General features: G+C 37.3%; 1 protein-coding gene across 1 annotated transcript in view; it reads right to left on the bottom strand.

The window, feature by feature from the left end:
• Nucleotides 1-20,335, bottom strand: part of LOC122798574 (sterile alpha motif domain-containing protein 9-like) — a 297,825-nt gene that overhangs the window by 7,034 nt on the left and 270,456 nt on the right. The gene's annotated exons all lie outside the window — the stretch shown is intronic.

Genomic DNA, 20,335 nt, shown 5'->3' with positions numbered 1-20,335 from the left:
GCAGCGCGCCATGCATATTCATGAAAGCGTGCTGCCATGCTCTAATACGTACTCGGAAATGTGTACGAGCGCAGGGGGCGTGTCTGACATGTGTCTGCATTGCTCTCACAATACGCATGCCCCCTGCACACCAGAAATGCAGTATGGAAATTTAAAAAGAGCGAGATCTCTCATCACACCTCTCAACCCGTTAGAGTAAGAAATCTGAACAAAGCCATAAAAATGGGGGACAACTTTTAAATATTGCTATTACAAACTTAGAAATTTGATAGAATAACAGGTTTTGCATTAGCAAGAATTTTCTGAAGGATATGAAGACTAAAACGCAAATGTCTGTCATTATTTTCAAACTTCAATCTTTAATGATGTGCCAGAAAGCCACAAGTTTATGAAAAGTGGACCAAGAATATAAGGCAAAAATCTGGACATACTGTGAAAAGTTATATGTCATCAGCATTTGCAAAGCACTCCCCCCCCCCCCCAACAAATAAATTGTTTTTTTTTTTCACATCTGCAATAAAGTCTAAGCATAGCTGTGCAGGTATGCCCGTTGCTTAGCTATGCTTAGCCCAGCTTAAAAGGCACAAGAAGTTAAATAGTAATACACATCCAACATAAGCAGTAGTGCAATAGCATAGTGGTTAGAGCAAATGCTTTGCATGTAGTCATTCATGGTTTGAGCCACACCAAAGCCATTTCCATTTTGTATTTGAAATCAGTACAATTTTACTTTATTTGTATATTTATGTATTAAGTAACTTATATTTATCAACCAGAGTGGTATAGTAGGCCCAGATGTGAGGCGGCAGTGTACTGAATTTGTGAAACTCCCCATAGAAACACAAGTATCCCATAGATGTAGTCACACAAAATGTAATGTCAGAAAAGCACATGGGGGATATTATGAAAGGTCAACATACATATCATAAGCTATCCTAAATGATGAATGAAACCCACCATCATGATAGTCCAAAAACTGAAAGCTGAACAATGCTAAGTTATGCTCAGCTAAGCTGAGGCACTGTAAGCATTGCTGAAACGTGAATGCTAAGCAGGAATTACTGTAGCTAAGTAGATTTGGGCACTGGTAACCTTTCCTGAGCAGCTACCTCTTTCAGCAGTGCCCACCCTAGCTAAGCAGGTGTGCCCAGAGCTTAGCTGAGCTCAGTGTTTTCAAAATCATCCAGTCATGGCAAAGTGCAGGGAATCAGCCTTATTTGAACCTCGTAGGCAGGAATGCAGCCCATAACCAGTTGTAGCTCCTCACTGCAGGCACCATGGCTGGAGTTGGAGAGGCTGTTCACTTTTGGGTGCAACGCTGGGGCATCCAGGAGTCAAGGGTCATGTTCAGGCTCCTTGTGCAAAACCATGAAGTGAGACTGCTGCAGGACCAGTACAAGGGCTTGGGGTACAAAGCGGAGGCCTGGGACCATCTCCTTGCCTACATCAGCCACTGTTCTGGCCAGCAACAAAATAAATAGCTCTTCCAAGTTTTGGACCCAGGACTCTGTACACCATAGTCAGAGCAATGTATCACTACACCATCTGAGTTGCACAAATGTCTGTTGATATTTCAAATATATCATTCAGTACAGGTACTGAAGAGTAGTGAAAAAACTGCATTTACTACTTGAAATGTTTACCACCTTGTTCTGAATCAAACACTGTGGAAACTGTCATGTATTTATTTCTCATCATACACATATAGGATAACTATGGTGAGATAAATATGGGAAGGTGTATAGCACACATATATACATATAAAAAGGATTCTAGACATACATATGTACACACACACATATATATATATATATATATATATATATATATATATATATATATATTATACACACACACACACACACACACACACACACACACACACACACACACACACACACACACACACACACACACACGTAGTGGAGTCATACCTCAGCACCATACATCTCCACCTCTCAGTGCAGGGGGACATAATATGTAAGTATTGCATTTATAAATGTAGACTGTTGCTAAAGTAACAGGCATTATGTCATACATGTCATGAGGGAAGGCAGTTATGACATTTGAATGTACACCATCACTTACTGACAGACATCCTAACATCATCACAGTGCACTACCACACAAACCACAGTAATGAGTCTATGGAGTAGACAAGAAATATGAGCAATAACCTGGACAATCAAGAGGTATACACACAACCCCTTAGTGCAATAAAGCAGGACTAAGCCTGACAAAGGAGGGGTTTAAAGCCATGACAATGACAATATATTACAAATACTGAAGTAGATAAGCTGACACAGTTGATGCAGTCACACCGTCCTGTCTGTTCTAACATATCAGAACTGAAAGAGCACAATTCTCAAGTCCACTTACTTCCCACTAGTTAGTGATGTACATATACACATCACCCCACTGATTTTTCAGAAATACACAACAGCTATTGCAGCCAGACAACAGACTCTTTCAGCTTTTCTCGGTAAGGGGTCGCCACAGTGGAACTCCGGCCCGCTAAAATGATTAGCAGTGGGATTTTTATGGTGCCGAGTTGCCAGCCCGATGCCCGACCTTCAAATAAGGCACACCCATTCACACATGAACCTATCTGCATATCTTTAACATCACTCAACTGTGTGGAGGACATGCAGACTCCACACAGAAGGCACTCCAGCCGAGAATCAAACAAGAGAACTTCTTGCTGTGAGGCGACAATGCTAACCGCTGCACCACCACGGCCTACAACAGTACATTTGACAAATATCTGGACATGACATCACACTAGTGCAAGTACACTCAGCTGCTAGGTGTGCCACTAAGCACTGTGTAAACTACAGCTAGACTGACACAACAGCAACCCACAAGTTTCGCTATGGGGGAACACACATGTAATTGCAGATATAGATGGCACTACAGGAATGTAAAAGCACAGAGTAGCAGACACCAGTGTGAAGGTGCATACTCACAACCAATCACACCACAGTCACAGTGACATACTGGTAAGCCAAACTACAGAGTAACAGACACCAGTGTGAATGTGCACACCCACAAACAGTCATATCACAGTCACAGTGACATACTGGTAAGACAAAGTCATAGTACAGTATAAGGACTGTGTGAACAAAACCCATCATCATGTTTGCCAGTCACACACTAACCCTACATATACTGGCCCAATTCACATTGTAGTCTGATCCCTGACTGTGGTATGGGACATGTCTCAGTCTGGCCCTACAAACATATAAGCTGACAGGTTACCAGAAAATGGAGAAACATGCAACATCAGATAGAAAAGGATCAAGAAAAATGACATCTACCCCACTCTGTACACAGGCCAAATAACATATTCACGATAATATGCTAAACAATACTGACACTCTGTCAACATAAGTACATAGACCTCACTACTGTACAGACTACAAGAGAATGTCCAGGTTTGGTCCTCAAATATAAGGCCTCCTATACATAACATGTCTGGCAGTCTGGTATATCACTGGGTTGATATCAGGAATGAAGTAATTAAATAATGCTATACTCTACATATCCACCTCTTACTGCATGACGTATGGAGAAAGGGTGACAGACTTGGGGGACAGAGGCACAAACACAGGGGCATTAGTGACATATTGCTGTTATAAACTGAGAAAATTGCTGGTGTAACAGGGTTTGTTGTAACATATCTCCCTTGAGGGATATGAAGTCAAAAACACACATGGATGTTACCATTTACTGACTGCAATCCTCAGAGTATGCTACTGTATGTATAAAGACAAAATATTTGTGAGTAACACACAAAATGTAAGACTCCAAACTCTGGCCAGTATGATGATAGCCCTACAGGTGAGAGTTATGTCAACCCCATAACAATGTAATGTCAGAATTTAAATCATGCACAACAGCCATATCCACACAAATCCTGTTAACCTAACATGTCCCTGGGATTCAGCAAACTTCCATGCAGGAATAGCTTATTCCTGCATGGAAGGGACTGTTCCCATGCAGCACAGCAGCGCCCCATGCAGATGTATCAAGGCGCGCTGCCATGCTCTAAAATGGACACGGTTCTATGTGCGAGCGCAGGGGGCGTGTCCATGCAGTGCATGGACACTAAATACACCCCCTGTGCTCAAAAAGTGCTGTACAGCACTTCCAAAGCTGTACTGGCATAATAATGCCAGTATTTGAGTGTCCATGGACACTGAAATGCAAAATAGTGCATTTCAGTGTCCGTAGACACTGAAAAAAACACGGCAGTAGGATATTGCTAAAGCGCCGTATGGCACTTCTGCAGTCTGCAGAAGCAGGAAATGTGTGCAAATGCACAAATAACAGGGGATAAATCCCCCAAATGTAAAGAAGCACAACCCCAGCCCCACAAAATACATAAAGCCCATAATGTACATGTCATGTATCAGCATAAAACATGCACAGAATCTTGAAAGCCCAATCATTGCAGTATATCACAAACACAGTTCAAAGTAGTTGTCACAACACCACAATACATACCCCATAACCTACAGAAAATAATAATAATATATCCTTGTATATAATGCCCTAAGGGATGTTTAAGTGTAGCTAAGTGGGTGTGTACATTACAGCTTAAACATCCCATAGGAGTTAAATGAAAATAAAGAAGGAAATTGCCCAAGTCATTATAGTGTAGTGGCTAGAGTTACAGCTTTACATGCAAGTATGCAGGGATGAGTCCCAAAACAAACAATTTACTTTATCATGTGAAACTAGTGTTAAAATTATTGTAGTAAACGTGAATTCTCTAGCAATTATTTTCTGTCAACCAGAGTAGAGTAGCAGTTCCAAAAGTGAGATGTCAGTGTAGAAAAGCTGTGAAAACCCCATATAAACACACGTGCACCATACAGTATAGTCACACAAGAATATAATGTAATATATTAGGGAGAGGTCATGGAAGGTAAATGTAAAAGTATAAATGTATATGTACATATTTAATTTTATATCATACAATGACTGGCCATTAACATACAGAAATGAGTATGCTAATTGGCCAGCACAAACAGAGTGCCTGTTGTAACTCTGAGAGTATGCAAATTGAAAAAGTTCCAGATGCCTGGACTATTTCCATTTGTATATTACCTGTGTGCATTTCCAGCCTGCAGAGATAGCAATGGGGAAATTATGATTTCTGCTGTATTTTGAACATATCCCGCTATGTGCTGAAGAATTCGTATAACATCATAGCAAGATATCATAAAAAAATGCAATGAAGATCTTTCTCTCAACAGAGAAAGGAAGATCTCTGTTGCCTTTTCAATACATATGACTATGTTATATGAGTTCATCACCTTGTATAACATACCGACATATGTTAAAAAAGCAATCAAGATCCCCCTGCCTCTGTCGCTACCTCTGCACAGCACTGATGTACTGTATAAGTGTGGGAACACATCCCTTAAGCATGTGCAGTACATCAGAAATGGCCCAGGATACCGAAAAACTGTGGAAGGGCAGCATGGAGGCATGATACAATGACATTATTTAAGAAAGGTAAGTATTGTTTATTTAAATAATGTCATTGTATAATAGCAATAACCCACGGCTGGACATGGGCAATGCTGGACTTACCTACAGTTGGCATTGTATGGGCATGAGGGCATTGCCCTCGAGACCAAACCACATTAACTGTGGGTAAATCCAGCATTACTCACACCCAGCTATGGGTTATTGCTTAAATATAACATTATACATATGATATGCATAAATGTGCCTTAATCAGTTTGTATCCCTCAAACCTTGTTCTGCCCAGCAACAAAACATTCAGCCCTGCCAAGTTACAAACACAGGACACTGTCCTCAACAATCACACCAACATACCACTATACCATCTGACCTGCAATACGTGGTATTGCTTCAAAGAACATATCCTGCGGTCAGGTCATTTAACATTAATAAAAAAAAAAAAAAAAGCAGCAGTCCCAAGTGTTGAATCTATGACCCTGAGCATGGTAATCAGAGGAATGTACCAGTACACAAGTTGAGCTGCAAGAATTACAGTTGCTTTTTCAAACATATCATGCAATAGAGGCATACAACATTAGGGGCAAAGTGTTGTGGAACCCTTTGTGTGTAGTATATAGACATACACACACACGTATATATACATATATATATATATATATATATATATATATATATATATATATATATATATGGGTCTACCTGATAACACTGACACGCCAAAACACTGACAATGAAATAACCCACACGAAAATCCCCCCAAAAAATTTTTCGAAAACACGAAACTTCACATGCCCGACAAACAAAAATCCCAACAATCAACAAAACAAATACCTTTCCCAAAAAACACACACAACACAAGCACACCAAAAACCTTACAAACCTACACTAAACCTTACATACACAACTATCTACGTACTTACCTTAATCCAAACCCTAACCCTAAGGTCCGTCACTATCGCACACTTACCTTACCCGCGCCCTAACCCTAACTCACTTAATCAGCCCCTACCCCTCAAGTCCATCACTATTGCACCCTTACCTAACCCACACCCTAACCCTAACTCACTTAACCCACCCCTAAACCTTAACTCCGTCACTATCGCACACTTACTTGACCCACACCCTACCCTAACGTACGTCACTATCACACACTTACCTTACCCACACCCTGACCCTAACGTCCGTCCCTATTATACACTTATCTTAACATGTCGGTGTTCTCAGCGTCAGGATTCTCAACTGTCGGTCTTCTCCGTTGCCGATCTTCCGGTGTCGGTGTTCTCGTTGTCGGTGATCTGCGATTTCAGTGTTTTCAGGTAGACCTATATATATATATATATATATATATATATATATATATATATATATATGTATATGTTAGTTAAATATGGCAAGACACCTTGGCAGAGCAACAGTCACTATTCCTGTTTCAGTTTTTTACTTACAGTTAGTAGAAAGCGAATTGGAATAAATGCCTCAGATAACTGATGGTAACCATCCAAATTGATAGCCAAAAGCAAGTTTGTGTTGGACAATAACTGTCTGTTAAGATAGCAGCTGTTAGAGTTTCACGCCTTCTGCAAACAGTTTACTGTAAAATAGTCAGCGAAACACACCGGCTGTTTAAATCCCAGTAAATTTTTGAGTTAACAGGTCGGTTTTCACCTCACCAAACAGAAAATTGTTCCACAGTTAAACAACACAAGCTATTATGTGTTGAAGTTCGGTCTTCACCTCATTACAAATGGAAACAGCTGTCCAAAATGCACTTTTGAAAGGACCACAGCTATATAATCTTGTAAATATGAACACTTTATTGACAAAAAAACTGGCAAGCGCTTTCACCTTGTAGGCTTCCTCAGGCCAAACACATCACAGAGCTTTGACATATATATATATATATATATATATATATATATATATATATATATATATATGTACACATATATATATATAGATATATATATATATATATATATATATATATATATATATATATATATATACATATATGTACTTTAGGTCTGTGTGACATCACTTCCCTTGTGCTTGACTCACATTCAAATATTTAAAGCAACACTAACTATATAAAAAATGTGTATAAAATGCAGAGTATAATGTTGGTCGACTATGATCAGCTCAACAAATACTACTTAAAATCAATTGTATAATAATAATAAATAAAAATATATAAATATGAATATCATACTTTTATTCTAAATTTGAACACTCTCTGCTATGCTAAGATGTTTTATTTAAGATGACATCAAGTAAGCGTTTTTTTAAAGATAAAACCTTATAAAACAAAATAAAAGCCTACTGTTAAACTTGTACAAAGTAGGAGTAGCTGTGCCAAGCAAACAATCTCAAGCTTATAAAACCAATCAATGTTAATGGATAGATGACTAAAATACTTCTCTAGGCATAACATGTCGTTACAAACCCTGCACTCAGTTGCATTTTAAAAAATGTAAAGCTTAAAAATATCAGGACTAACATTAAACACTTCTGTCGAACATGTGTTAAATACCCAAGTTCAAATAAAGGCACTTCAGTTGAGCACATATTAGATACCCAGATACAAGTGACTGCACTTAATTGTGCTTCTGATGAGAAAAACAAATATAGTTCGCTGGAAATAGCTTATCAAAGCAATGCCTAGATTCTAGGTTATATCTCAAAAATAAAGTGATACAGCTTTCTTTAAAACTAATATAGCAGCATTAATCGCTTTTATGTTAGATGCACAAATTCAAGTAAGAGTATACACATATAATTCAAAATGTCATACAAATATCTAAAGACTAAATTGCAGACATGACCAGCTAATCTCTGTTGAACATATATTATATGGTAAATAATGTAGGTTTGCTGGATCAACATAAAATGAACCTTGTAACCTCAGCGTCAATATGATTAGAGCAAGTGCAAAATATGAGGTGTTGTGTCTTTTGTTGTTAATAACAAGACACAACTTCAAAATTACATTTTCCATGCACAGCAGCCCTACTGTTATTGAGGCTAGCTTTTTAACATCAACCAGCCTCTAATTAAATCCACAATTTCAAGAATAGACTTTTAAATATACTTTTAAGCATTATCAAAAGCTAAAAGTTAAGCAGCTTATACAGATCATATGGTTTTATATCTTTTATAATATAAAATGTACTTGAATGTGAGCAACCATTTACGTTTCTCTTTTAGCTTTTGATAATGCTTAAAAGTCTATTTAAAAGTCTATTCTTGAAATTGTGGATTTAATTAGAGGCTGGTTGATGTTAAAAAGCTAGCCTCAATAACAGTAGGGCTGTTGTGCATGGAAAATGTAATTTTGAAGTTGTGTCTTGTTATTAACAACAAAAGACACAACACCTCATATTTTGCACTTGCTCTAATCATATTGACGCTGAGGTTACAAGGTTCATTTTATGTTGATCCAGCAAACCTACATTATTTACCATATAATATATGTTCAACAGAGATTAGCTGGTCATGTCTGCAATTTAGTCTTTAGATTTTTGTATGACATTTTGAATTATATGTGTATACTCTTACTTGAATTTGTGCATCTAACATAAAAGCGATTAATGCTGCTATATTAGTTTTAAAGAAAGCTGTATCACTTTATTTTTGAGATATAACCTAGAATCTAGGCATTGCTTTGATAAGCTATTTCCAGCGAACTATAGTTGTTTTTCTCATCAGAAGCACAATTAAGTGCAATCACTTGTATCTGGGTATCTAATATATGCTCAACTGAAGTGCCTTTATTTGAACTTGGGTATTTAACACATGTTCGACAGAAGTGTTTAATGTTAGTCCTAATATTTTTAAGCTTTACATTTCTTAAAATGCAACTGAGTGCAGGGTTTGTACCGACATGTTATGCCTAGAGAAGTATTTTAGTCATCTATCCATTAACATTGATTGGTTTTATAAGCTTGAGATTGTTTGTATGGCACAGCTACTCCTACTTTGTACAAGTTTAACAGTAGGCTTTTATTTTGTTTTATAAGGTTTTATCTTTAAAAAAATGCTTAGCACAGCTACTCCTACTTTGTACAAGTTTAACAGTAGGCTTTTATTTTGTTTTATAAGATTTTATCTTTAAAAAAACGCTTACTTGATGTCATCTTAAATAATCCATCTTAGCATAGCAGAGAGTGTTCAAATTTAGAATAAAAGTATGATATTCATATTTATATATTTTTATTTATTATTATTATACAATTGATTTTAAGTAGTATATGTTGAGCTGATCATAGTCGACCAACATTACTCTGCATTTTATATACATTTTTTATATAGTTAGTGTTGCTTTAAATATTTGAATGTGAGTCAAGCACAAGGGAAGTGATGTCACACAGACCTAAAGTATATATATATATATATATATATATATATATATATATATATATATATATATATATATATATATATGTCAAAGCTCTGTGATGTGTTTGGCCTGAGGAAGCCTACAAGGTGAAAGCGCTTGCCAGTTTTTTGTCAATAAAGTGTTCATATTTACAAGATTATATCGCTGTGGTCCTTTCAAAAGTGCATTTTGGACAGCTGTTTCCATTTGTAATGAGGTGAAGACCGAACTTCAACACATAATACCTTGTGTTGTTTAACTGTGGAACAATTTTCTGTTTGGTGAGGTGAAAACCGACCTGTTAACTCAAAAATTTACTGGGATTTAAACAGCCGGTGTGTTTCGCTGACTATTTTACAGTAAACTGTTTGCAGAAGGCGTGAAACTCTAACAGCTGCTATCTTAACAGACAGTTATTGTCCAACACAAACTTGCTTTTGGCTATCAATTTGGATGGTTACCATCAATTATCTGAGGCGTTTATTCCAATTCGCTTTCTACTAACTGTAAGTAAAAAACTGAAACAGGAATAGTGACTGTTGCTCTGCCAAGGTGTCTTGCCATTTTTAACTAACAAACCTTACTGTTATTATCGAGACACTAAATATAGCAGCTATTTTTTACCTGATATATATATATATATATCTATATATATATATATATATATATATATAATATATATATATATATATATATATATATATTCAAATAAACAGCAAGATGCAAGAACGCTGAGTCCACAAATCCCGAATGTGATGAAACTACACCAAAAACGAACCACCAACAAATGCAACCAGCAAATATGTTGGCTAAAAAAAATCTCCATTTAATACTTATTGTTGAGCGCTTTCACCCAAATAGATGTGGGCTTCATCAGAACATCACAATACAATTCTTTCACAGTTTAAATAGCACTTTTGGTGCCAAAACTTAATAATAGATGTTTTAAATTAATTTAAAGTGATATGCGCACCAATATTACATTCAACCACAGCTTTCGAAGTTCCAATAAATTCCTAATACATAAAATGTTATTAAATGTGTATATTATACATTTAACAAATATTTAAAAAATATGTATGCTTTGATTATACCCAAAAGCTGCTAACTGTTCACTGTGTTGAACCCAGATCCTTATTCAAGTCATTAACTCCACAATTACTTAATTCTTAAATTAAGTAAGATACTACAAAAAACTACAAAAAATTTACTACTAAAAAGTTTGCTAAAATAACTTTAAAATAAAAACAAATACAAGAACAGTATCAAAACTGCACATGGACCAATATTGTTACACAACTGTACTACTTTTAACATTGGCATTATTGTATCAATATATAACAATAATTTCAAACACTAATGATACATTAACTACTTCCTTGCTAACAAAGGTTTAATAGATATATAGTCATTAAGCCCCGGTGGGGTAGAGGCGTCAGTGTATAATTGCCACCAAATTTCTTTACCTTGTGATTACCACCTCTAGGGTCTATTGCAATATTTTCCAAAATGCCAAATCTAAAACTGTGCATTTCCCCACATTTCTCTATATGTCTATAAAGGGCATTGTTTACGTCCTTCCTCCTGATAATATATAGGTGATCGTAAATACGTTTTTTGAAACTTCTTTCAGTTTTCCCTATATAGTATCCTGAACACATCATACAATTTGCCAAATATATAACAAATTTAGTATTGCAGTTGCCTTATTTAAACCTGATCCTAGTTTTATTAATGTTATTTAAAATAATCCCATCATCTTCGTTTATCACGTGGCATTGACTGCAGCATCCACATTTCTTGGTATGCTTCATACAACAGTCTGTGTTACTTTTAATTGTCCCTCGTTCCAAATACATCTTAATATTGCAACCCATTCTGTATACAAATGATGGTTTGGGACCTATAATTTTCACTATGTCTTGATCAACCATCATGACATTCCAATTACTCGTCAAGAAAGAAAGGAAGTAGTTAATGTATCATTAGTGTTTGAAATTATACTGTGGTGGTGGTGCTGCGGTAACGTTGTCACCTCACTGTAAGACGTTGTTCTGTTCGATTCTCAGCTAGAGCGTCTTCTGTGTGGAGACATGCGTGAATGGGCATACCTTCGTTGAAGGTAGTGCATCAGGGCTGGCAACTCAGCATGTAAAAATCTACTGCCAATCATTAGCAGACCGGAGTTCCGCTGTGGCGACCCCTAACAGGGAAAAGCCGAAAGACACAGCATTGATACAATAATGCCAATGTTAAAAGTAGTACAGTTGTGTAATAATATTGGTACATGTGCAGTTTTGATACTGTTCTTGTATTTGTTTTTATTTTAAAGTTATTTTAGCAAGCTTTTTAGTAGTATAATTTTTGTAGTTTTTTATAGTATCTTACTTAATTTAAGAATTAAGTAATTGTGGAATTAATGACTTGAATAAGTTTCTGGGTTCAACACAGTAAACAGTTAGCAGCTTTTGGGTATAATCAAAGCATACGTATTTTTTAAATATTTGTAAAATGTATAATATACACATTTAATAACATTTTATGTGTTAGAAATTTAATGGAACTTTGAAAGTTTTGGTTAAATGTAATATTGGTGCACATATCACTTTAAATTAATTTAAAACATCTATTATTAAGTTTTGGTGCCAAAAGTGATATTTAAACTGTGAAAGAAATGTATTGTGATGCTCTGATGAAGCCCACATCTATGTGGGTGAAAGTGCTCAACAATAAGTATTAAATGGAGATTGTTTAGCCAACGTATTTGCTGGTTGCATTTGTTGGTGGTTCGTTTTTGGTGTAGTTTCATCACATTCAGGATTTGTGGACTCAGTGTTCTTGCATCTTGCTATTTATTTGTATTTAGTCAACAGAACGCTTTCCCGGTTCTGTAGCCATATACATAAATATATATATATATATATATATATATATATATATATATATATATTTATATATATATATATATATATATATATGTATATATATATGTGTGTGTGTGTGTGTGTGTGTGTGTATGTGTGTCAGATGAAAATATATGTAAACGTACAGTCATACTATAGATATACATATAAATATAATGAAAAAAAATATATATACATATATATATATATATATATATGGGTACACTTCACATAATCGACCACGGAAATCTCGAATTTCGATGGTCGAGACCATATGATCGAGATTTCAGTAAGTCTAATATGTGTAGTGTTGAAAATAAAAGTTTACTTACCTTTACATTGCGCATACACAGAGGCAAGGATTCTTGCACGCTCTGTGTACGTAATGTTTTATTTTTTTGTGTGGTGTTGACAAGAAATGAGAAATCTCCCGTTTTGCTCAAAGATACAGAGCAAGACGGAGATTTCCCATTTCACTGTAGCCGATCTTGGAGTTGGTATATTTAAGTAGGGTGTGGGCGGAGCCCCCTGCAAAAGTGAAGTTTGTCTTTTTTTTTTTTCATTTCAGAAGTTCGAAGCTACAAAACTCGATGTTTTGTTTCAAGTTATTTGAAGTTCGAGATTTTGTAAATTCGAGCTTCTGTAGTGAATCCATATATATATATATATATATATATATATATATATATATATATATATATATATATATATATATATATATATATGTGTGTGTGTGTGTGTGTGTGCGTGTGTGTATAAAACATGCAGTGCAGTTATTTCTCCAAACCACCCTCCCAATCTCTTAGTGCAAGGAACCTGTACTAAGACTGTAAAAGGGGGATGGGATGGGGCACATATATGGACATAGTTAGAAAATCGTTGTTACAAATGAAGGCGTGTTACAGCAACAGTGTGTGTTTCAGCAGACAATCACTGAATGATATGTTGATGGGAACTGACATGTCATGTCATGTATTTACTGACATAAATCTTTGGATCGTCACCGTGATTTGCCAGACAAATAGAAATAAATTGTGGAACTGAATAAACGTATGAACCAAACATCTGGACATTCTATGGAAAATCTGGCTGTGGAGAGGTATGCTCAGAACCCCATAATGCAATGGATGTGAACCAAGCTTGACAAAGTGGGGGAACAAAGGCATGAAAATAGGGACATGTACAAAATACATCAGTAGATAAGTGGAGAACGTTCATATAGTAACAGTGTATGTCCTAACATATATCAACTGAAATATCAAAATACCAGGACTCAATTACTTCACATTAGTGACTGACCTCAGTCCCCACATCATCCCATTAATGTATTATGCATGCATAACAGTTATGGGGACCAGACCAAAGATACTGGCCATACAACTGGACATCCAATGAATATGTGGACATAACACAACAGTAGGGAAACTACACTGACCTACCGAGCAATGCCCAGACTACAACCTGACATAACACTACCCAGGTCCAGTGCTGGGGCTGTACACATGCAGTAGCAAGTATAACAGGCAGTATAGGGATGTAATACTAGTGGACAAAGACACTGGTGTGAAAGTGCATACCCCCAAAAAAGTGCACCACAGTGACAGCAACAATCCAGTAAGTAAAGTGAACACAACAGTATAATACTGTGAGAGCAACCACATACTATTTGCCACTCACACATTACCCCTACATATACTGCCCCAATCCACAGTGTACTGGGAATCTGGAGGTGTTACATGACATGTCACAGTCACCCCCTACAAGCACATGGACCTGATAGACCACCAGCAGTTTTAGCAGCATGCAGAGTTAGATAGGTAAAGGATGTATGGCATTCACAGCTGCTACTCTCCCTACCCAGTCTAAAAAACATAAACACGCACACTGCTACACAACCTTGGCAGTCTTTTCACAATGGCCAGACAGACATACTGTCATATGTGCAGAGTTTCACAGAATTACCAGGGTGTGGACTCATAACCCTGCCTACCACTGCATACTATGGCCAGGAGTCTGTCAGGTCATTGTCATGCTAAATGGTGTGCATTTGGTAATTAATGAAATACCATACCTCTGCACCTCGTAGTGCAGGACATCTGGACAAAGTATGGCATACATATGGGACAGGTGGCTGGAAAGAGGGACATATCACACATACTGGTGTTACAAATTAAGACATTAGCTGCTGTTACATGTGTTCTTGTAGCATCACATCTCTGAAGGAAGTGATGTGTGGAACACCAATGGATGACAACATGTACTGACTACAATTCTCACATGATCCTACCAAGCCTACAAAAACAGATGTTGGTCGTGGAACAGACCACATATAATAGGCAAACAATAAAAAAATCAAAAACTTTGGTTACACATGGCCGGCACAAAACTGTTTATTGAATAGTAAGCACTTTTGCGGTTCTTCTGACCATTTCATCAGACTACATAGAAATAGAACCAACTTGTCTTAAATACTAATATAAACGAATTAGGTAATAAGCTTAATTAACTATTGAATCAAACATTTAAAAAAACAGTATCAGCATTCAAACTTAAAAACATAATTACATACACAACATAAAAACAAATCTATGCCAGTATCTTCTTATTCAATGTTTAAGTGCCTTAGCTTTGAAAAAGGGCTTCAGTGACACTCTGCTGTTTAAACCAGGAGGTTTATCAGCATGTACAGAAGTATCCACTTCTGTTCAGCTGCCTCTATTTGGTTCCTAAAATCACCACCCCTCAAGCTTTCATTAAGAATTTCTAACACAAAGAATTTAAAAACATGATTCTTACCCCTGTTTAGCAACATGTTGGGCTAGGGCATTTATGTCTTTAACGTTGTTAATATCCCTAAAATGTTCTAATATTCTATCTTTTAGCAAACAGTTAGTTTTGCCTATGTAAAACATAAAACATACAGCGCAAAAACTAAAATAAGCAAGATTTCTCATCTTAAAGTCTGCATAAAAACTGAATTAAATCTTAAAACCTAACTGTGGATGTATAAATTGTCCCCCTGCAAAAATGTGACTGCATGCCAAACTATTTCTACAGGTATAAGTCCCTATCCTATCCGATTGCACACATTTCTCACCATTAGGTGCCCTATAGCATAGATGTCTCTTAACAGATTTACTGTTACGAAAAGAGAAGCGTTGTCTGTCTTCTATTACATCTCTCAGCTCCTCTATGGTTGTTAAAATATTCCACTTTTTCTTAATAACGTCACATACTATCCCCCGGATTCAGTAATCTTCCATGAAGGACTGGCTTAGTCCTGCACAGAAGCAACCGTTTCAGAGCAGCTTGGCAGCTTGCCATGCATATTAATGAAGGCGCGCTGCCTGAGCTCCTAAACGGACACGGGGCATGGACGAGTGCAGGGGGGGGTGTCTGAGAGCAGAGCTCTCACAATATACACGCCCCTGTAATCAATAACTACAATTTAGCTATAACAATGAGTGAGACCGCTCATAGCAGGTTGCATACCCCCAGCAACACCCCCCAAGTATATAAGAGCAATAGCTAAAATATAATAATATAAACAAGTTAATTTTTTTATCAAACAGATACCATTTAACTGTGGGCGCGTGGGTTTGCCTATTGCTTAGCTGCATATACTGCAGCTTAAATGGCACAAGAAGATAAATATCAAGATACATGCAAATGAAGCAGTGCTGCAATAGTGTAATGGTCAGAGCATTTGCCTTATGAGCAGTCATTCCCGGTTTGAGTCTCATTCCATTTTCCATGTCAAATCACATTATGAACAATAGTTTCTGTTGCATAACCTACTAAATGACATATATTTGTGAAGTGGAGTACTGCATTAAATGCAGATATGAGGTGTCATTGTAATAATGTTGTAAAATCCACAGATAAACACGTGCCCCATACAGTATATGTACACATGAATTGGGGATACAAATCGAAGGTATAATGAGTAATGAATGAATGATAAATCCATAGAGTGTCAAAATCCTCCACCTTCCCAAGAACCATTTTACATTTCTGCCTAAATTAGTATGGGGCTAAGTGGGAGTAAGCACTATTAAGCAGTAGTAAGCAGGAGTAAGCATATTTAAGCAGTAGTAAGTTGGTTTAAGTCTGCTTGTGAGGGGGTAAGCAATGCGCACACAGGTTAAGCAATATTAAAGCTAACTCTCTATAAGCATATTTAACCAGAAGTTAGCATTGCTTACCACCATGCAAACTCACTTACAATTGCTTAAAAGTGTCTTAATCACTCTGTATGCAACAGCTGCTGTTCTGCCCAGCAACAAAATAAACAGCCCTTGCAGATCTTGAACCCAAGACCCTGTACACTATAGTCATAGTAATTAACCAGTAAGCCATCACAGAAATACATAAGATTGAAGTATAACCAAACAGATCCTCACTATAGGAATATTAAACTTAACATGTGAAAGGAATCTATATGCATAACATAAATATGTGAACTGGAGTACTGCAGTAAGTCCAGATGTGAGGTGTCATTGAAATAAAGTGTTGAAAATCCCCTAATAAACACAAGTATCCCATACAGTGTACGTACACATGAATCATGGATACCAAACACATATATAACATGTAATGAATAATAAATCAATGCCAAACAGCAAATGAAATGCAAATTAATAATTAAGCAACACTAAGCATTACACAGCCCTGCTTACCAGGTGTAAGCAATGTGTAGGCCAGCTAAATCTGTTTGCCTATTGGTATATGCCTTTAAGCAATTCCAACCTTAGTTAAGCAAGTTTGCACATAGCTTAGCATTTTCAAAACCGTCCAATCATGGCAAAGTGTGGGAAATCGGCACTATTTAAACCCAGCAAGTGGAAATACATCTCATAACTGGTTGCAGCTTCCTCCTGTAAGCACTATGACCAGTGTGGGAGAGGGATTGCGCTTTTGGGCACAGCTCTGGGGCATCAAGGAGTCCAAAGTCATGGCAGAACTCCTTGTTAAAGACCATGACCAGAGACTGCTGCAGGGCCAGTACCAGGGTTCCCAATACAAAGTGGAAGCCTGGGACCATCTCGCCCATGACCTCACCAGTGCCACTGGCATACCTCAAACTGGTGAGCAGGTCAGGCATCACAATGCTGACCTGAAGCGGAGAAAGAGGGAGCTCTTGGATCAGTGGGGGACAGGGGACGTCCCAGCTGTGTGTAAGTATTGGTCCACTACCTGTTTAATAATTGCCAACTCACGTATATTATGGATAGCTATGGCTAAATATTCCTGTTATGTCTTTGACATTGGCAGATGAGAGGGCTGTGAACCAAGAAGCCATGCCTGTAGACCGCAGAGGTTGTGTCGCGAGGCAGGTTAGTAATACTCTTGCATGTACTGTCACAAGAAATACATCTAAAAGTAGTAGAAAGTTAATTGCCAGTATAAAACCTGTATTGTTTAAGGCATGTACTGAATACACCAGAAGATATGGCAGGAAGAGTCTCATATAGGTTGTATGTAAATAAAAGGTTAACAGCCTGACAATAAAGGTTTAACTGCTGGAATGCATCTGTTTACTCTGGTATCATATGGTAATGTAGTGTTGTAATCTTTTAGTACTGTTGTATTAAGCACTGTTACCCACACTGTGCTATATAAATAAAATGTGTAGGAATGTCTGTATATGACTGTTGTATTCACAGGAGGTCATATTGTAGAACTGAGAGAGACTTAGAAAACAGTGAAAAGATAGAAAACATAATCCAAACAGCACACTCAAATGAGATGTGAACTGTTGCATTTTTAGCACACACAGCCATGGTTCGAATCCTGGGAGTGGTGTAAGCTGTATGCAGAATCATACCCCAAAACTTCACATATATGTCCAGAATGTCCAGTTAAATGGTCCATATCCACTGCCTGTCCCTTGGAAAATCAGTGGGATGATCCCAGACATTTAGGCAGCAAATAATGACATACAACTGCTTGTCAGACATCTATAAGAATAAATCTGTCACTCTAGCAACTCCCCAAAATCCTGAAATTTCAAAATCCTAAAAACTCAAAATACTGAAAACTCAAAATCCTGAAAACACACAGGATACTTATTCCAGCACAAGTGCATACAGAAAGAAATAAAACACAAACTAGATTACTGTTCTACAAGTATAAGTATATAGCCCCCCTGCACCCCCCACACCCCCTGCTATTTAAATATATAAACTCCAAGATTGCACTTAGTGTAGTGAAGTGCAATCTCGGAGTTGATATATTTAAGTAGCAGGGGTGTGGGGGGCGCAGCTGAAGGGCAATATGTTTCTGTATGTACTTGTAGTGGAATATCGTAAGTGTTGGTATCCTGTGTGTTTCCAGGATTTTGAGTTTTCAGTATTTTGAGTTTTCAGGATTTTGAACTTTCAGGATTTTCCTACAGTTGGCACCTTTTCAAATGGACAGTGTATGAGTCACTCATACAAAAGACAATTGTTGCCTGAAACATATACCACAGAGAGGTTAAAGGATATGGCACCACACACAGGTTTGCATACATAAAGTTTTATTTGTGTACTATTACAGTTGTATATGTCATGTCATATAGCTGTTAAGACTTTGTACATACTAACTAATGCTTCTCCCAAGCAGATCATTTTATACAGTAGTCAGAAAGCATAACATATGTTGCTGTCCAGGCCAAGGCCTTCAAGTAGTACACCAGTAAAGACAGACTGGGCCAGAGGATAACAATCAATCAACAGTAAGTAATGCAGATGTACAGTCCAGCAGCCTCTAATTACACAACATACTCAATCCCTAGGGGGAAAAGACTTACGTTGACACAATGGGATGTATCTGTTATATAACAATGCATAACTCAAAACATCACAACCACGCTGACAAACAGAACAGTCTGTATGGCAGTAAGCAGTAGGCCACCAATGTTCCAAGGTGAAATGTATGATAATGTACAGCCATTTACCTTAAGGTGACTTACTACCGATATCCCTTACATGTTGTAACAGCCTAGGTTATATATGGTGCATACCCCACCCCCATACACTGACTTACAAGAGCATATAACACTGTTACATACACTGTCCTCTGGACTGCAGAAGGGCACACATTTTGTGTAGCTGAAGCCCACATATATATGGACCCTACCTCACAATATGTGTAGGGGCCACAACAGCACTGGAATGATGGCAGGAATGGCAGCATGACATAATCACATGCCACTACATAACAACCTGTTACTGCATGTCATATGGACAAAGCCTGGTATGTAAGTGGAGGACAGAGGCTGGAACATAGGCCCATATGTGAAATAGTGTTGTCATACACTGAGTAAGTTGCTGGTGTTACAGGACAGTCTGCAACATACCATTAGTCGGTAATATGAAGTCAGAAACACAAATGGATGTAGCCATGTACTGATAGCACTCAACACACACAATGCCAGTGATATACCTGACACAATACCTGTGTGGTGGACAGACAAAACATAATAGGCACACCTCTGGCCATCATGTGGATAGGCCCACAGTTGAGAGCAACGCAGACAGACTGTATTCCATGTTAAACTAGTATAGGTTCATAGGTTC

The sequence above is a fragment of the Protopterus annectens genome, chromosome 3.part1 (genome assembly GCF_019279795.1).
Source record: "Protopterus annectens isolate FY-2018-M chromosome 3.part1, PAN1.0, whole genome shotgun sequence".
NCBI lineage: Eukaryota > Metazoa > Chordata > Ceratodontiformes > Protopteridae > Protopterus > Protopterus annectens.
This window is presented reverse-complemented; position numbering and strand designations above follow the sequence as displayed.